This window comes from Drosophila montana, unplaced genomic scaffold (genome assembly GCF_035044405.1).
Source record: "Drosophila montana isolate Dmon_TW-CO22-7 unplaced genomic scaffold, ASM3504440v1 contig_3216_1, whole genome shotgun sequence".
Taxonomy (NCBI): Eukaryota; Metazoa; Arthropoda; class Insecta; order Diptera; family Drosophilidae; genus Drosophila; species Drosophila montana.
In genome coordinates this window covers 1264380-1283458 of record NW_026998096.1, presented here as the reverse complement: position 1 = coordinate 1283458, position 19079 = coordinate 1264380, and the positions used below count along the sequence as shown (strand labels likewise).

The 19079-nt window shown below is 40.0% G+C and overlaps 2 long non-coding RNA genes across 2 annotated transcripts; one reads left to right on the top strand and one right to left on the bottom strand.

Annotated features, from left to right (window-relative positions):
* Window positions 1–327: 327 nt before the first annotated feature.
* LOC135432943 (uncharacterized) lies at window positions 328–1388 on the bottom strand. The gene is made up of 2 exons (XR_010436994.1): window positions 1220–1388; window positions 328–1160 (listed from the first exon to the last, which is right to left on the bottom strand). It is a non-coding gene; the product is annotated as an uncharacterized LOC135432943 (long non-coding RNA).
* LOC135432945 (uncharacterized) lies at window positions 1065–2612 on the top strand. The gene is made up of 4 exons (XR_010436995.1): window positions 1065–1201; window positions 1287–1848; window positions 2044–2461; window positions 2531–2612. It is a non-coding gene; the product is annotated as an uncharacterized LOC135432945 (long non-coding RNA).
* Window positions 2613–19079: the final 16467 nt, after the last annotated feature.

Genomic DNA, 19079 nt, shown 5'->3' with positions numbered 1-19079 from the left:
ATGAACTAACTATATATTAAACTAATTATGAAAAGACTGACAATAGTGTACGTGGCTGAGACAGGTACAGGGTATATACTACGCTGAAACTTTTAACTAGAGGCAACCCATACTTGTTTTGTTTTGGCTTCTGAATGGCCCGGGTATACAGCTCAACTCCAAGACCGTCAGCATGTGTGCACGCACACCACACAACATGTCCTAGTATCAACAGCCAACTATGAGACACACATGCACATATGCATATAGTCTTGTATATGCTTTGCGAAGAAGATAGTTGGCGGCGCTGAGAGTGTTAGACTTCAGACTGCAAAAACAAGTTGAAAATTTAAAGAGAAATCTGGGCAGATCGTCTGCCTAGTATTATAAAAATAGGTAATTGTTTACTTTTTTCTCTGCTTCCTTAGTCGAAGTAACGAAAAGCTTTTTACGCAATCAAAAGTTAAGGAAAGTATTATAAGGATTCGAAGCGATTTCGAACCCTTTTACGCCCCCGTACATTTACTTAACAATGGCAGCTGGAAGCCGAAAAATAGAACTACATTTAAACCGGAATTAAATTCTTTGCCATTGTCCCTTTCTAGGCTGTGTAGAATAAAGCATTATTAGCAGTCGCATTTTAAATAAGTACAAAAAATCAAAGCAAAGCTCCGTGCATATGTCCAGAAAGTCCATCAATTGTTTTGCAAGTCCGGCTGTCGCTACCCTAAGCTGTCAATTGTGCTGCAGACTTTTGCCAATTTAACGAAACCGAAGCCATCGTCCTGTTCCTGCCTCGATTTCAGTGCAAATACAAACAGGCAAATGCAAATAAACAAGGCGTAGAAGGCCTATAAACAAAGGAGCAATCGGTGGTGGACCCTCAACCCCAGACCTTGCTGTCCTGTCCTGTCGGACGGTCGGCTTATCACAATTCACCCATCACACGACCAAGTGGCTGCCCCTCTCTTGCTCTTTCTCTCTCTCTCGCTGCTGTCTGCCCGTCGGATTTAACCCCCCAACATATTCGGGCATTGGACAATTGACTCTCGTATTTCAGTGATGAACTTAACTTATGTCAAAATATGCGATAAGTAATCCTTTTTGGCTGCGACAGTCAGACAGCCCATCCGGCCTGCTCCACTTGTCCATGCACAGTCAATTCGGGCCTAGACCTGGGCCTGTGTAAATATTTTGTTTCTAGTAATAATATCGTCGGGGGGTAAGTTGATGGCCTTACCATTTTTGTACATTTTGTACATTTGTCACGAAATCTAAAACAAAAACTTTATATATATTTTCCTGAGTGTCCGTAATGAATTGTGACAGAACGGACGGATGGACTTATTGACAAGGGGAGTGCTGGAAAGTGGTCAAGGCGTCTTTTGTTTGTCCTTCATTTGGTGCCTGCTGTCAGAAAGTGGATCCAAAAATACCCAATTGATTTATTTTTGTAGTGAAAAACTAAAAAGATTCGCAAATATGAGAGTCAATGGTGGATTTTCTATTAAATAAATTGTTATTTAGACATCATTTTTCCACCTTGCTATAAATTCGTCCATACACATAATTTTTGCTATCGTCATTTCGATATAATTGCGACAATTTCATGCTTCCGCCTTTAGACATATCCTGCATCCTTGCACTGCGTCCAGAGAGACATGTATCTATATTTGACCTGTCTTATCGGTGGCCATCAGCCCCTTGGGCCATCAACCTAAGCCAACCCTAAGGGTTCTGAAAACCCCCAGTTTTACGCCGAGATTCTCAATTAGGATAATCTCCGAATGACTACGCAAATATTGGCAAAATTCGAAAATTCGCTGCAGACATTTTGTCAGACGTTTCGGGCAATGCATTCGACACGAAGTAAGACACTACACGACAGGGTCCTGGTTTCTGGTCCTGTTTGGTTTAGTCTGTGTCCTCCCAACTGTTTACATTGCCTTGTAACTGTTATTGTTGTTGTTGTTGGTGTTGCTGTTGTTGTTTTTGCATTTGTAGAGGCATTGCCGCTTTTCAGATTCGGAGTTTCCAGGCAAATAACATTTTCCGTATTTTCAGATGAAATGCGTCTCTTGGGGCGGCCTGCATGATTGGGCATGGTTGGGTTTTATGCGAAGGGGCGTGCGGATGGGTCAGCTGCCCTCTATTATATGCACATAAAAATAAATTCCAAGACTTTATTATGCCCATGTACTTGTCATTGTCGATGTGTGTGCAATGGACTGTGCTTTCATGGGGGAGGAGTGAAGCCTGCAACAGCAATTGCAGTTGTTTTTGTTCGGCGCCCGGACATGGGTACTGGGGGCTCGGATGTGGGTAATGCAACTGTGAGGACGCATTTAACATTTGTGCACGTGTACGTGTATGCTGCAGTCATATGTTTAATTTTTTGCCAATGCCCAATTGAATAACATTCGAACGCTTCATTGAGTAACATCGTTCCTGTAAACTGCGGAAAGTGCATAACTTTTATTTGGTAAGCCGTTTGATAAAATCCTTGAAGATTATTCCAGCTATTGAATTAAGTTGTGTTGTGTTTTCTTAGTTGCGCATGAACGATTCAAGTAAGAATGGGAATGCTCGACTAGGAGACGCCCAGAACCCAGCGTCAAGTTGTCGCTATAAATATTCCGAATTTCTTTTATATATTTAAACCCCCCCACACACACACTATAAGAAACGTAGTCTTCGTTAACTTTGGTGTTAATCGTTCGATCTTGATGAATATCTCAAGCATTATATATTGCAGACAAAAGAGTTCATATAGCAAAGCTCAAGTATTTATCTCTAAGACTGACTTTTTAACAATTTTAGTTTAAAAGGGGGTCAAATTCTTGTATTTGTGTGTACTAAACAAGAGTCCTCAAAGCAAACTTGCTGATTCAAGATAAAAATCTAATCTGAAAATCGATTTTTGTCTATATTGGTGGGGGAACAAGCCTGAATGCTGACCAAGAATATAGATATTTTATGGGGTCGGAGATGCTTTCCGCGGATTATTACGTGCATTTGCTCAAAACCATTTGAACCCATTTTGATTGGGTTGACGGTATAAAAACACGTAATCTTCGCTGCACTTTAGCTGACTTATGTTGACCCGATTCGCTTTGAGCTGCCCAATCGTGTGTGACTTGCCAAATCAACAGAGTTCATTGGAGCACAACGAAACGCCTACTCCAATCTTACACATACAAGAACCCACTTATTGACACAAACAAAATGCCAGTTTGATGCACTAAAAAGCTTCAAATGGCAGCCGACTTTCGGGCGCTGCTCTACTGGATACCTCCCCAGCAGGTAACAGAAACGTGCCGCCAAGATGGCTGCAGGACGCAAGTTTATCCGCGCAAAAAACAAAGTTAGATACGAGTCAGTAAGCCAAAGATGCTTATTGATAAGCCGAGTAAGTTTTCAAGAAACTGCGCCTGAGTGTCTGCCTTAAGTTTAGCCCATTTGTGTAGAATGCAATTGTAATTTTGTAATGTCGAGTGCGGACTCACAAAGCCCGAGCTTGAGCGCGCCATCTCATCTTCAATTCACATGAATACATTTTGCTCTTAAGTATCCAAGCACTTGAGCATGCCTTTTGGCCGCTGTCAAGTGGGAAGTTGTGGTCAGGCCATTATAACTTATAAGTCGGTCTGCCCACCCTCTGCCCGCTCTTACTGTCGCTCCATCCTGTCGCTCAAGTGGCGGTTGGCATATTTTTGGGCATGCCATTTTCTAAATGAAATTCAAACTGACATCGTATCAATTTAAATCAAATGAAGTGCACTTTTTGTTCAGCCCGGGTGCGCTCGAAATCTGCTGAAATATTGAGTGCATCAGAGCCACAGTTCAGGACAGGCCGGAAAGCAATCGAGCGTGTCCTTTAAGTGCTGAACCAAAAGTGGCATAAACTTTAACATAGTTTTGGCCAGTTTTAGCATAGTTACGTCACACGCCCATATACAAGCTGCAGTTGACATAGTTTTCAGTAGTTGCCTGTAAGCCAGCACGTGCGAAAGCCAGCTCTAGCTTTAGCTGAAGTTCGAGTCGTGTTGCCCAGTTAAAGTTGGCTCTGGTTGAGCTGCAGCTCATTACGTGGCCAGCAGCTTAAATGATGTGACAACTTGCAGACCAAATTAGAATTTGGTGCCAGAAAGGTGTGCACAGAAGTATGCAACAGTACGAGAGCTACCGGCCGGGGGGGCTTAAACGAGAAGGGGATGCAAACACCTGACCAATTTACGACCCCAACTACAGCCGGAAACGATGCCAGCAATTTAATGAGCTGCCATTTATATAAAAAGCAGCAAAGTGGCCAAAGGTGCCCAAATATTTAGCAACATTGCGGATGCAGACAGAGACAGGGACAACCAGAGAGAGAAGGAGAGAGAAAGAGTGTGAGTGTGTGAAAGAGACACAGAGACAGAGAGAGTGAAAGACTCCTAAGGGCACTTGGGGCACGGGTACTCACATGAGTGCTGCTGTGAGTAGCGGGTCCGTGATTCATGCAATTCGCACAGCAGTTGGCCATAAAAATGGCTTAAAATGATCATCATAAACGTTGAGTGAGCAAATATTGCAATAAAAGTAAATGACTGAAGGACGTCGTAAAATATTTATACGTGATGCACACTCTCACACACACACACACACAAACACACGTTGAGGAGCAGTCAACTCTCATGAATATCATAAAAACGGCGAGCAATGCTCAAAAATTAAGGCAACAACTGGAACAAGTTGAGTAAAATGTGCAAAGCAAGCAGAAAATGTATCTTCAGGGGGAGAAAACGAGTGAAATTCTGACCTAATGATGAGTTTTTACTAGCAGGTGAGCAAATTGGAATTAAATACGAACGATGTACCTGCAAGTGTGCTATTAATAAAGAGCTATTAGTAGAAAGTGTACAGTCAATTTATAGTTGTGTTTATAGTAGACTCGCTGTTATAAACTGAACTTTAAGATAGTTGCAGTTAACTCACACCAAAGCTCGTTCACTGAGAAAAGCTGAGCTATAACAGCCGGCAACTATTTGATGCCATAAAACTGTTTACAACAGGGCACGCTTAAATATAATTAACGACTTTCAATGTTTTCCAAATTGAAAAAATCTGAAAATTTGTAATATTTTAGTATCAACGGAAATTGAAATTTATATATAGGAAAAATTATAAAAAAATCATAAGAGGCTCTAAATGTTTGAAATTCCATCGCTCAGCTTGCAGTCGGTCGCTTAAATTCAGAACTTCCTAACATGTTACATGTTATTGAAAGTCGCTTTCTGTCTGCTACCCCAATTACTAGCAGGGGTTGACTGCTGTGCTCCCGCTCAAAGTAAGTGCTCTCTCATTTACTACCCCTTCTGTACTCTCGTCTCTGCTACTTTGCAGAAGTATCGTTAAGTTTTTAACTACCCCTACTGAGGCAGGGGCGGTTAGATAATGTTAAATAACATAAGAATATCTGTAAACGGCTTGATGCTATTTATGTTAAAGTAATGCTATAATAGTGCAGAGCTCATACAGTTATTCGCAAGCTGTAATACGAAGCTTCCAAAAGATTTGTTTTAAGGTAAGCTACAGTTGTAGCTGGCAAGGATTTTTGGATAATTCCTTACATATAGCTTTAACTCCATTAACAAACCAGATTTATAACAGCTTGCTTGCACTATAAATTTTATTTAACATACTGTTAAGAGCTTTTAGCTATAGCTTTAAGCTTTCGACGAACAGTCTAAACATAGCTATAAACTAAGAAGGGGAAACTGACCCTACATTCTGCCCCTATAAAAGAAAGCTTTGCGAAAGCTCTTCGACGAAAGTTCTGCCCCTAAAAGCTTGCTGCAAGCGGAGCGACTTACAAAGGTTGTTGCTCATTAGAGGCATCGGCAGCCATTTACACGTTCTCACACACATACACGCAGACTCGCACGCACACGTACACGATAACGAATTCTCATGCTGCTGCCGCCATTCGGGCTGCATTAGGTGCTGTCCGCTGCTATTTTGGCTTTTGCATAACTTTTATTGTGTGCGGCAGCCAGCCAAACACAGCTGGCGAATTTCGGTTTTGAGAGCAACAGCGAGAGCATTCGGAAGTGAAATCTCGTCTCTGCCGCTGCCAGCGTCGACTGTTGCTCATCTCCGAGTGTATCTGTGCATGTGTGCGTGTGTGTGTGTGTGGGCTTTTGCTTGTCGGCAACGGCAAGCAACGACAGCGGAGACGACGAAGCTGATGCTGAAATGTGGCCGGTAGTCGCATCGTCGCATCAGGCTAACGCCGCCATAACGCATCGCATTCAATGTGGCAAGCGCAACAATGAGCTGCTGCTGCTGTTTCTGCTGCTGCGCCTCTTCGCCGTCGACGTCGTCGCCATCGTCGTCGTCGTTGTCGTCGTCGTCGTTATCGTCGTCAGCGTCGTCGTTGTCGTTGTCGTAGTCGTCATTCTCGTGTCGTGTGTATACAATTTTGCATTAATTTTTGTTGCTGCGGCCAAGTCTTAACTGCAGTTTAGCGTACATTTTCAAACGACGTGCTTCGAAATGCCGTCCAAATGGCCAATATTGCAAGTGCAGTGAATATCAAGTATACGCCGCCAGTTGCAAGCGAACAATGTGTGCTGTCCAATTGCCTATAGGTGCTAAATCATAAAGTCATTTGGCGCCAAAAAACTCTTTTTAAGTAGCCCTCACAGTGCACTAGGCTTGTGTGTGCTTCAGTGACTGTAACAAGTTGGCAAACGAACCGCTCCAAGGAAAACCATAATTTTCATTGGTGTCAGTATGCAACAAGAATTTGGGCCTTTTTCCTAAGCGTTTTACTGGCTACTTGCTGCACATTTGACTAGGGCTTAGTGTGTGTGTGAGTTTGTGTGCGTGTTGAGTGTGTGCTGTGTGTGTGTTGTGTGAGTGTTGTGTGTGAGACTTTTGACATTGAAGGTTTCCAACTATTGCTTTAATTCATTTTCGTTTAACGTTATTTTCTATACTACTGTTACTTTAATTTTCGTTTCCGCACTATGTTGCGTATGCTGAACATTAAGTTTCCCAGATATATTTTGATTTTGAATCAGAAGATTAAATATTAAATTTTAAATTTAAAAGGCAGCAAGTCCTAGGTGATAAGTGTTGCAAAGCTTTCGCTACAAACTTGAATTAATGTTGCGAGATGCGCCTAAATGTAATGTTTAAAGGAATCAGCTAAGTTAACAAAAGCCCAGCGATTAAGCAATCGTATCAGTATCTCAAGCCCGCATCTCTTTCTGGTGATATGCATATGTCGCTCTCCGCTCTTAAAATGCAATACTTTCAATAATATAAGCAGCCGGAGGCGGGTAATAAAGTTGAGTAAGCGCGGATTCGACAGCTGCCACGCTCATAATTCGCGTGCAAATAAGACAAACCCTTGAAACTAAAACTAAGCAGCGAAACTTTCTCAAATAGCCGGCAGCGCCTTTTGTTGCTTGCCTGAACATATCCAAAATTTAAATTAGCAATCAAACAGATAAACAAATAAGCAAATAAACAATCAGCGCCTGCTGATAATGTGTAGGCAAATAGGGCGTGGCCGTGTAGAGTATAGGCGCGATTTAAATCTAAATGCCAAAAACTGATCTGGTTCAAAATAATAACATTAACAAAATCAATTGTATGAAAACTACTTTAAATTTTTGCTGGCCACGCGAGCGGATTTAATCACCCGAAACTACATGAAAATGTCGCCTGTGGCTCGGTTTACGTTTTCTCGTTGGCTGCTGCTACTAAATGTACAATGAAATTGATTGTCCCAAAGGTAAGTGGCTGCAAGTTAATACAAAGCTTAAGATCGTTTAACTGGTAATGTTTATGAGTTAAATATACTCCCTCAAATGTCTATGCGTATGTTTTTGTATATATCCCCCGATGCACCCACACTTGTTGCTCAAATGTATAGCCCACACAGACATATTTATATATCTACACTCGCATGGCCACAGAAAATGAGTTATTTTGTGGAGCATTCTCGCCAGACACTCGTTAAGGCGTTGAATGAAGGCTTTTAACGCATTTGCGAGACCACAAAATGAACGCAGCTATGAGGCCTGCCTGCTGCATTACTTATGAAATGAAATAAATACGAGAAAATGCTGGAAAATATTTAATCAATAATGCGTACACATATTTATAAAAACTGCGAAGAAAAGTTTGCTTTAGAATGCCGACGATTAGTTGCCCTTACACACATGCCGCTTTTTCTTAATGAAGATCAAAATTGTAGACCAATCGTTTCTATGGAGACTACTTTTGGCTACTGGTATACATTTTTCTAATAATTTTGATCGTAATCTATGAGTTTGGCTAAAGCCCAACACGAAACTCTGTCCATCCGTATAATAAAATGATTCGCAAATATCAAATCTCAACTTTACTGCAGAAAGACAGTCTGAGAAATGATGTAAGATGCTTACAGTAAGGGAACGAAAATGGCTTTAACACATACCCCATATGTATTATGACATAGCTGTAATACTAAGTGGAAGGGTATAAAAAAGAAGACCTGGGAAGACTAAAGAGTTTTCCCTATTGTCCTTTCCATTGGCTCTTTGTGTTTTAAACGCTATCTGTTGTGCTGTAAACGCTTACACAATAAATTCGTGAAACCATGCAGCAAAGGCCTGCAGGGACCCGATATATGATAATATACCGCACATGCTATACTGAAATGTTTGTGTATGCGTCTATACCCAAGTTTCTTGTCCATTTCGTATGCAATTTACATATTTTCATTTCTTGTTTTGAAAGGCCTCATGCCATGCATCATGTATCTATTAGTCTGCCCCAACAGAAGCTGTGGCTACTCACTTTAGCACCTCACACAGTTGGGGTGTTAGAACTATTTGAGCTTATTTGCCACATGATGACAGTATATTGGAGATTTGAGTGAGATATACACACAACTCTTAGAAAAGGCTGACACTGATTGAAGAGTTGAAATATGTGCACCAAATGTAAAATGAAGATGATTAAGAACCAGATAATGTATTCTCATTGCGCAATATCAAAACCTTGGTCAATAAAGCTAGACCCTTCTGACTGAATCTACACAGTTATATTAAAAAAAATTAAGAATTTTACTAAGTTTATCATCTTAAATAAAGAATATTATAACACCCTCTAAAAAAAATATTTCAAAAGTAGCTCAACAAATGTTCTTCCATTCCGTTAAACGAGTTTCTTTTATTTGATTATGCAATTATTATAGGAGTTACAGGGAACGTTTTGTTTTTAAGTGAAATATTAAATGAAGTAGTGAGACTCTATAGAACTCTAGCTTTCAGTCTCCACAACGCGCTCGTATAGGCAGACGGACAGGAAGATGGTGTTCAGTATAAAATTGTTAATAGGGATCGGATATGCATCTTTCTGCCTGTTGAACAGATTTTGGAACAACTTCTTTATCACCCCTTCGACCACTTTTTATTGCTTCGCAAATATGAAGCATTGTATTCGATACTCAAAGTATCTTAAATTCTCTTGGTTCAGCTTAGGGCATTGCTGGATCTTCTCCAATTTCAAATTCTTCCTCATAATGCTTCTTTCTTTTCTGTAAATGCTTTGAATTCAATAATAAACGTTGCATACTTGCAGACGAGTGGAGGAGGGACAGTGTCTCTTGGAATTTTTCAATTTCATTTATAGATGTATTTATTTACACACCTACATGCATATATCTATATATTTGTATATACATATAAATACAAAAATATATGTAGCTGCAAGGCATTTGTTGAGCTGCTGAGCTTCTACTATATTCGCTTTACAGAACATATACCTCATGTGTGTATATTTATATATACAACTAGGCGTTTATATACATTATTACATACATACGCTTATAAAAAGATGTATTCATACGCACGCCTAGTGCTAGTCAGGCAAACGAGCAGGAACCACATGCGATTTGCATAGGGAAAAATATCATCAAGTCGCTGGCGGTTAGTTTCCCTGTCTATGTGTGTATGTGCACACTGAAATATATGTGTGTGTGTGCGTGTGTGTCTGTGCACGAATGCGATGTTGCTCTAGTGATTGTCTCTCCTTGTTGCTCGATTCGCCTTTCTTTTGTTTGCTGCTTGCACTCAGCCTGCCGAATGGGCAACAACATTAAAAAAGAATTGTCTAGTTAAACATGCTCGACTGCGAAATACCCTGTGCCCAGTTGACAATAAGATCCACTTAAGTCGAATATAGTATTTGCCGCTTTTTTGACTCATAACCCCTATTTATTTGTAAGACATTCTTGTGCTCGTATGTTTCTTGTAACGTCGATTTCAACGAAGAATAAAGCTGGTCCCTATTTTACAAAATTAGGATATTCAAAGACTTACGCGAGGTGCACATAAAGGTTAAAGTTAAACAACAAATTGAATAAAAGCTACAAAGAAAGAGTTTTGAGCTCATGGACTACCTCCAAAAGAAGATTCGGGTACTTGTATAGCAGATCAAGTTTATCGAAGATGAGCGATATTAAGGATGGTTATGAAAACTAACAAAATCAAATTATACACATTTAAGAAATATTTGATAATTTGTCAAGCTTTGTAAGTCTTTTGAAATAGACCAGTATATTTCAAGTCAACATTCTGATAACCAGCTCAAAGCTAGTACAGGGTATCCCCTAGTCAGTCATACACAGAGAGATAGTAAGAAGGGACAGCAAATGCAAAGCCAACGCAAATGTGCTTTGCGTATGTGTGCTTGTCTGTTTGTGAGTGTGAGTAACTCACACACACACATACGCACACAGTTAAATATACATTTGAATTCCGTTTCAAGTTAGCGGCAACTGCGCAACAAAATAAGCCAACAAAATGTTGAGTGCGGCGACGAGGGAAAGCAGCTTGGAAATTATTTTTAAAGGTAAGAAAAATATGTAAAAATTTATCCTTTCGCACATTGTGCACGTGTAAGTATGAATGTGCTTCTGTGTGTGTGCTCGTGTGTGTGTGTGAAGAAAACGAAAAATAAAAATTGAAAAGCTGGCGGCATAGCCGGCAAGCCGTGGTGGAGGCCAAAGATGCTTACAAAAGGCGCCGTGGAAATAAAATAAAAATGTTAAAATAAAAAGCAGCCGCAGCAGCAGCTGCCGCCAGCAAAAGGATTTGCATGCGTGTATCTTCACGCGTGTGTGTAGGTGCGGACGTTTGTATAGGAACGTGTGCATGTGTGTGTGTACGCCATTTGCCTTTTTGCCAAAGCGGGACGCGGCAATCGGCGCTGGCGACTCTCCCCGGGGAACTATTGTTCTTATTGTTGCCTTGGATATTTTCTACGCTGTTAAGTTGACGTAAAAGGATCTGAGGATCTGCCTGCACTTGCGAGTGGCCCTGCCCCTGTGTCTGTGTCTGTGTGAGTGTGTGGAATGGTACTAAGCCGGAACAAAGCTCAAAATTATGCAACATATTTTTTATTTTCTTTCAGGGCTCCGAGCTGCTTTCTTGCCTCCATTTTCACTCCTTCCCTCGTTTTCTTTCTTTCTTACATATTTATAACGTATTAACGCAGAAGTTGAAGTGCGGAGGCATTTGCCTTGAGGTCTGCCTCGCCACGCACATAATTAAATTACGTACTTTTCATTGAGATGGAATTGAACTGATTATGGAAGCGGAATGCGATTTTATATTTTAATGCCGCTTGCTCAAATGTATATTCACACAATTCTCAATTATGAAAAACGCAAAGCAGTCATTCTCTTGGCCCTATAAAGCAATTTACATTTGTAACTTAAGTATTTCAGTTTATTTCATCTCTTGGAAGGACTATATAGAAATGAAAAGAAGCAGAAAGATGCCTTTATATCTCTAATTTTCGAATACTGTTGCGATTCATGAACAGCTTAACTAAAAGAGGGATGGTTGGGAGAAGAGTCGCAAGATGCAACTCAATTTTACTTTAAAGCTAAATTATTTGATTAACTGTTCAGATCTGACTGAATCTCTAGCGAATCCTATTTATTTTATATTTATTTCCACTTTAATTCGCTAGTTTGTGGTCAGTTTGCCATGATGAAACTTTAAAGTTAATGTCTCGAATTCCAAAACTTCTTTATATTCCTTACAACGTCCGGCTAAAATTGTTCTGTTATGTAGCTAAAACCAAAATGTCCAAAAATTTAATTAAAATTGCCAAAGTTAATTTTGCTGGCACAACAAACACAAAATATTTGCAACTGCAACAGCAACAACTGCAACAACAAGTGAAAGAAGCGTAAAATATCTAAATATTCATCCACATACAACAAGAACCCCAGCCAAGCTCTGCAATTTTTCACTGTTCCTTTTGGAGCAGACACACACACTCACACACACACTGAGGCACACACACTGAGACACACACAGTAAACATGAGAGGGGAAAGCCGGCAAGGAGACGAAAACTTTAGTTTCAGACTCTGCACTGCGTTTTAAAATAAATTTAATTCAATGTCCTTTCATTCATTCATACAATGGACAACGGCACACGTTGCCTGGCATTGTCCTGCATTTCGTTGGTTGCAAGGTGGAACTTTCTATGCGATCCATTCAAGCATCAGTTTTTGACTTTGGCTATTCAATGCTTATTTTTGCAGCTTTCAAAGCCTGCAAAATGAGTGAAAGGAGCCCCGCACCCCCCATCGCCTTCACCTTCCTCAAACTTCTCGATGTATGCAAATTGTTGGCGCCAAAGAAATGACCAAAAGCAAAACTTTTTGACACTTAATGAATTGCCGTAGCAGAGTGGGCCTTTACGCCGAAGGAACTGAATCTGGGATTGCAGATTAGCTGCCAGAAAGTGGAAGTGCTTGGCCAAGTCGCATGTTTAGTATGCACGAATACATATACATATTTGCTTTGACATACTTTTAATTGGGCTTTGCTTAGTGTATGGACCAATGTTAATTTCGAGTAAAATGTTAAATCTCAAACGATTTCACACATAAATTATCACGGCCTTGCAGTATTTAATTAATTAATATTAATAACTTACTTTACGAAACGAGCCCTTAAATCAAGTTCGAGCCTTGGTTTTCAGTTGCTTACAATTTGCAATAGACCAATTCAATTTAAATTATATTCAATTAATTGGTTTTGTTTGTTAAAGAAATAGCTAAATTGTGCATACTTGTCATAACTCCAGTTCAGGTTAAGACTCGACAGTTTCTACTCAACTCTTCCGTATTACCATTCGATTCAAATCGAGTTTGTAGCTTTATATTCATATTTTGTTTGCAATAATTTATTTTAAAGATCTTACACCTGATCATAAAAAAATCCCTGTTCTTCCTCGTACTTTACAGTGACGCATTTTAAGGTCCGATGCAAAGTGCAAGCTGTCTGTGAGCTATATCTTTGCTACACCAGCCCAAAGTTAGAGCCAACCAACTTTCTGGCAATCAAGTTCACATTCATGCTCGGACCCTGCCCGGCTGGAAAACTAACAAAATGTCTAAAGGCATATGGTCGGTCTTGTATGAGGCAATAAAAGACAAAGCGGCGCTCAAGTTGCCAAGCTGCTTAGCATGGAGAGACGAACTTGGCATTCGTTTCGTACAGTTCGTCCCACTTGGCATATGGTCATGCATATTAACAACCTATTTTTATAATGCCAGACGGCGCTGGCTGCCTTCTCCTGCCTCTGTGTCCTGCTGGCCGCAGCACCCGTCTAACTGACCAGAACGGCTTTCACAAATGCCCAGCGCCCATTAGCATGCGATGGGTCCATAGAAGGGGGTTCTGGGGCGTGGAGCAATGAAATCTTAGCAACTGGCCCTCATGACTTACTCAAATGCACATTGGCAGGCGTTGTCGAAAGCAGTTCCAAAAAGGAAATGGGCTTTGCTCGTCGTCACCCTCGCAACTGACATTTTGGCCATGGACTTTGACTTTGGGTCTAAACTGGAAATCGAAGTCGCAGTCGCACTCGTTGGCCGTGGCGGGGGGGGAGGCGGAGACGGAGGCGTAGTCTAAGCTGAAGTAGCTGGGCATTTAAATTCAATCGTCGCATTTCTTATGAGTTTCCTTTTCTTTTTAATTTGCTTGTTCCATTTTTCTTCCTCTTTCCCTCACATCCTAACTCTCTCTCTTTCTCATAGATTTTTTTTTGCCATGGGTGTGTCCACATTATCCAAAACCACACACACACACGACATCACATGTTTGACTAAAATGCTATTTTTCTTTGCTTTGACTTCCGTTTCTGTCGCATTACGTATACATAATATGTGTATAAATGCGTGTGTATCCCTGAGTATGTGTGTGTGTGTGTATGAGCTCTATATGTATATGTTCTGCGGATGTAATAATTGTCAGCAACACTTTGCGTAGTTTAAAGGCAGGCCACACCAAAAGTCGGCAGGCAGGAAATGCCAAAGTGAATTTTATGCTAACACCAGCACGAAACTGCCCCCTCTTCCTCCGACGCCTCTCGCCTCCTTTTTCCTGTCTGTGTGGCCATATGCAAATCGTTTGCCCAATTGAATTTTAAATGTTTTTGTGATGCTTTTTACTGCATAGTGTTGCATAGATTGCGGCGATTGGCATATGAAATGTAATTGGCCATCAATTATTTACCATTACTGATTAAAACTATCCATTATTAGAAGGTGCGAATAAAGCTTTATTAAATCAGTTAACTAAATAATAGATCCCTTTATGTGGCTGTGAGAGAACTATTTGTTTTTTTTGTTGTTATTGAATTCACGCAACATCTTTACTTGTTAGTTCCACGGAGATCAGATAAACGATTTTATTTTTTTTAACTTTTTAAGTTTGCTAAGTTTTCAATTGTTACTTAGCGTGCACTTAAAGGAACTCCATAGGGAAACTCCTTTGGTCAGCTACAGTTATTACTTTCATTAAAAACACTGCTAATTAGCAGTCCTTGATTTAATTCAAAATGAATCCCTTGCTTGCATTTGTGCATGCGGCGTATTTAGTTGATATAATGAACATATTAAATTTCCTAATAAATCAATTTTGGTGGTTCGACGGTTCGAACCACTTTCTCGACTTAAGGTTAGCTTCGTGAACCTGGCTTGCTGCAGTTTTGAGCTCAGGCTTGGTTACCAATATTTCTATAATTTTTTAAATCATTATAAAAAATTAAAATAATAATTCTTGAATATACCAAAAAAAAGCTCAAATATATTAGGTATACGTATTTTTATTAATTATAAATCGCGATTTGTTATGAAAACTATCTTCAGCGCAATGTCAAAAACAAACAAATGTTTTACCAAATAACCCAAGAGCTTCAGCAAAAACTCTAACAAGTATATAGGTATCTAACATAGTATATAGGCCTGACTAAACAATTGCCATGTTCTTCCAGCTCCTAAATGCCGAAACCTATATATAAACACTTAGGCTGTGCGTATTCCTGCCCAAGCTATAAAAAAGCTTTCTTGAAAAACTTTGGTCCGAGCCTTATAATATTTTCAGGTCTGAAATAGAAATGGGGAGATCAATGATTCGAAAGATCAGATCAGTGATTATTAATTAAAAATGAATTGAAAATTATTTATAAAGATTAATAAGCTACAGTCAATTTGAGTTTTTGCCTCTATATCACATCATCGACTAAAATATTATTCTATTTATGTTGCTCCGTCCCAATTAAATCGCAAATTTGCAGCTCCTCTGGGTCGTACATCGAATTACCGACTGCCAAGTACCCAACACACACCAGCCTGTCGCACACACAGGCCAGCAGACAGACTTCTGACACACACAAATGAGCGCATTTAAAAAGCATAAACGCGCGCCACGCCACGGAATCATCAAAGGGGGCAAAAAAGCAGGAGAGTGAATAATAATAAAAATAATGGGCAGGTTGGGGCTAGGACTGGGCGTAGATAAAAATTGCGCAACATGACAGTAAAATGCATATTATGCATAATTAACTGTTTATGCGAATGAGTGACAAGCGAAAGGACATAGACCCGGCAATGCCGACGTGCCAAAGCGCACAGTGCAACGACAGTGGAGCAAGTAGTGGGGCCTATGACAATGCTCATGCTAATGATAATCGAGATAATAACGATGATGATTACGATGATTACGTTCGTTACTGAAAGTGAAACAATGCAAAAGCTGTCGCTCGGCCCTGACTGTCGTCCTGATTGTCCTTTCGTGCCTGGCTTCTGCTAATTTAGACGTTGGCTGCCCTAGCTACCATGGCTTTTAATAATTCACACCCTACAGCCACACAAGGCGAAGAAAAAAAAAAGTGGGTAAAAAAAGGAAAGCATGCTAAAAATGTGAGCAGGAGTTGGGGCGTGGCTGTCAGTGATTTTGTCATTTGGCCAACGTCGCTTTCACTCTGCATACTGTCAATGTGACATGTTTACCATCTGTCTGGGCCTGGTCCTCGCTCCGATCTCATATAACAAAAGGCTTGTTAGAGAAACATCCAATGCACACACTCCCATACAGACGGACTGACAAGACGCATTTCGGTATTGAGATTGAAGGGGTCGAGCAAAACTTTTATGCTCCTCTGATATTTTTGTGGCTTTGATGAAAGCAGCTCCCCGCAACGAGTCGAGTAAACAGCAGCAACAGAAGAGTCTAGAGGCCACCAATACACACATGTAGTTGCATTGTGTGTGTGTGTGTGTGTGTGTGTGTGTGTGTGTGTGTGTGTGATGGACCACGTTTGATGACACGACAGCAGTCATTATTGTCTACGCTGCGTGCGACTTAATAGGTTGACTTTGATAAGCAAGGGCGTTAGGTGAGCTCACCTTGACAAATACCAGCTGACAGACAGGTTTCAATTTGCTAATGCGTTATATTAGTGCTCAGATACGAGTTTGTAAATAGGTAACATAATATATACTCTGCACTCCACACACACACGGCAAATATTTAGCCAAACACAGCAAAACACATGATCTGAGAATGCTGTGCAACGGAATGTGTAATTCTAGCTGTTTACATTTATGAGCTTTACGTGTTTGGCCTGACAAGGGGATAAAAAGCTTTACATGGCCTAGCTGAGCGCCGATTGAAACATTAATTTCATATTAACTCTGATGCTTGAATTGTTTTCTCCACTTAAACCAAAGAGGCTGCATCTCAGCCACAGATTCAAGCGGTCATTTTAACTGGAGGCTGCAGAATGAAATTCTGTTAATTCTAAACCCGGCCCACACCTTAGACATCTGAACTCGTGGAAGCTAATCATATATTGATTTCTTCTACAATTTGTATAAGAATGGCATTAAAACCCATTTTCAATGCACATCTAGTTTAGAAAGCTTAGCGATTGTTGCAAGTGCAGAGTCTTAAACCAATCCGAGAAGCAGCAACAGAAGTAGAACTAATGAGACAGCATCCTCTACATAAAGCTTTTAAGCCCTGACTGAATCGCATTTATTTCTTCCTGAAAAATCACTAATTTAATTCACCTCTCTTCTATGTGTACCACATCTCATTTTATTATAGAAATAGATATCAAAGGAAAGAACATCTGATAACAAATGCAACAGTCAGGCAGAGCTTTGTGCAGAAATATAGTGTGTATATTTCCCAAAAGGATTACAATTTCTATAAAGCTGATCTTATCTTATGCACAGAACTCTTGAGCATTTAACGCAAAGTCAGTCAGTAGAAAGAGTACCTGAGTTAAAGCTAAGATTTTTGTCGAATGGCCACGACTCTTCTGGTTGCACCTTCCCCTCAATAAGGGTCGATGCATAATTAACTAAATGATTCCATGGCAATTGCAAATTGTGCACAACTGCAGCAAACTATTCAATTTCAGTCATGCGCAAATATTTTATTACCCGGACTGGCGCTCAGTCCAAAGAGAGGCAGATACAAAGCAGACACACATACACACACACATACACTCACGTGAGCAGATGCACTCATGCACCCACACATTTGCAGCGAAAGATAGGCAGCCGCAGCAAATTAATTAATAACGAGACCAACAATGACAATTTTCCGCATGGAAAGCGTTGACTTTACAAAATCAACAATAACAACAATATCAAACAGAGACACAAAAGTGAACAAAAGCTAAAATAAAGCAACAACAACGAAAGTGCTTCGATTCCATTAGATAATGATCAATAGCTGGAAGTTATGATGCGGGCCGGGGTGATGTTTTTTTTTTGCTTTTCAGCGGCAATATGTTCATTTCACATTGATCAATATATGGAAGAAGGGTATATGAAAATATATATGCCTATGTCAATATATTCAACACCAGGCTTTATAGATTGACTGCTTGCATCCACTTAGACTACTGAATTCCCTTTCTCATGTTGAGCTAAACATGCCTACTGCTTCATCCACACGCCAATAAATATATATACTCCATATTGAAAAATATTCAGCAGCCACTATGGCTATACCCCAAACCAATTAATAATAGGACCAAAATGATATAAGGGCTATGCAAATATATGCAACAGTAGTAAAGCGTATATATGTTGCTTTAGAAACTCACTAGATCAAGCTATGTTTTTCGTCCTCTCCGTCTTGTCAGCTGTCCAACCGCTCGTTCACCTTTCTATATGTATAAGCTGAACAGCGTGTTGTGGAGCTCAGATCCTATTAGGACACTTATGATTAAACGCCCGATATTTGTTTCGATATTACGATTTTGACCAATTATCTGTATACTTGTTTAGAAGAAAACTCGAATGATTCCAAAGGAACTCCGGCTCTGTGCACGGTGTATCCCCTTGTAAGTCAATCTTAAATAGACTCTTCTCTGTTGTATCCCTTTTGTAACTATTTGACTTGTCGCTGGCTTTTTAATGCTTCACAGCGAGAGGAATGTCTGGCATGGTCTTTGTTGTCGCTGATTATGATACTTTGAAACATGAGTCTCAATTAATTGTTGCATGCCAACAGGGGCGGAAAGTGTTTAAATTTTAAATATGAGGAAATATTTTAAATAGAATTGTCTGAGACAATCTCATCTGTGTCCATGTTTCACCAGTCTGTATGAATGCTTCTCTGTAATGAAATCAGTAGTAGTCGGCTTCTCTTCAGTATATGTGTGTATATCCCATTCACAGAAAAATTCTTGGATCTAGTGAGACAACTAAACTAAGCAGTTCTTTTCAATCAA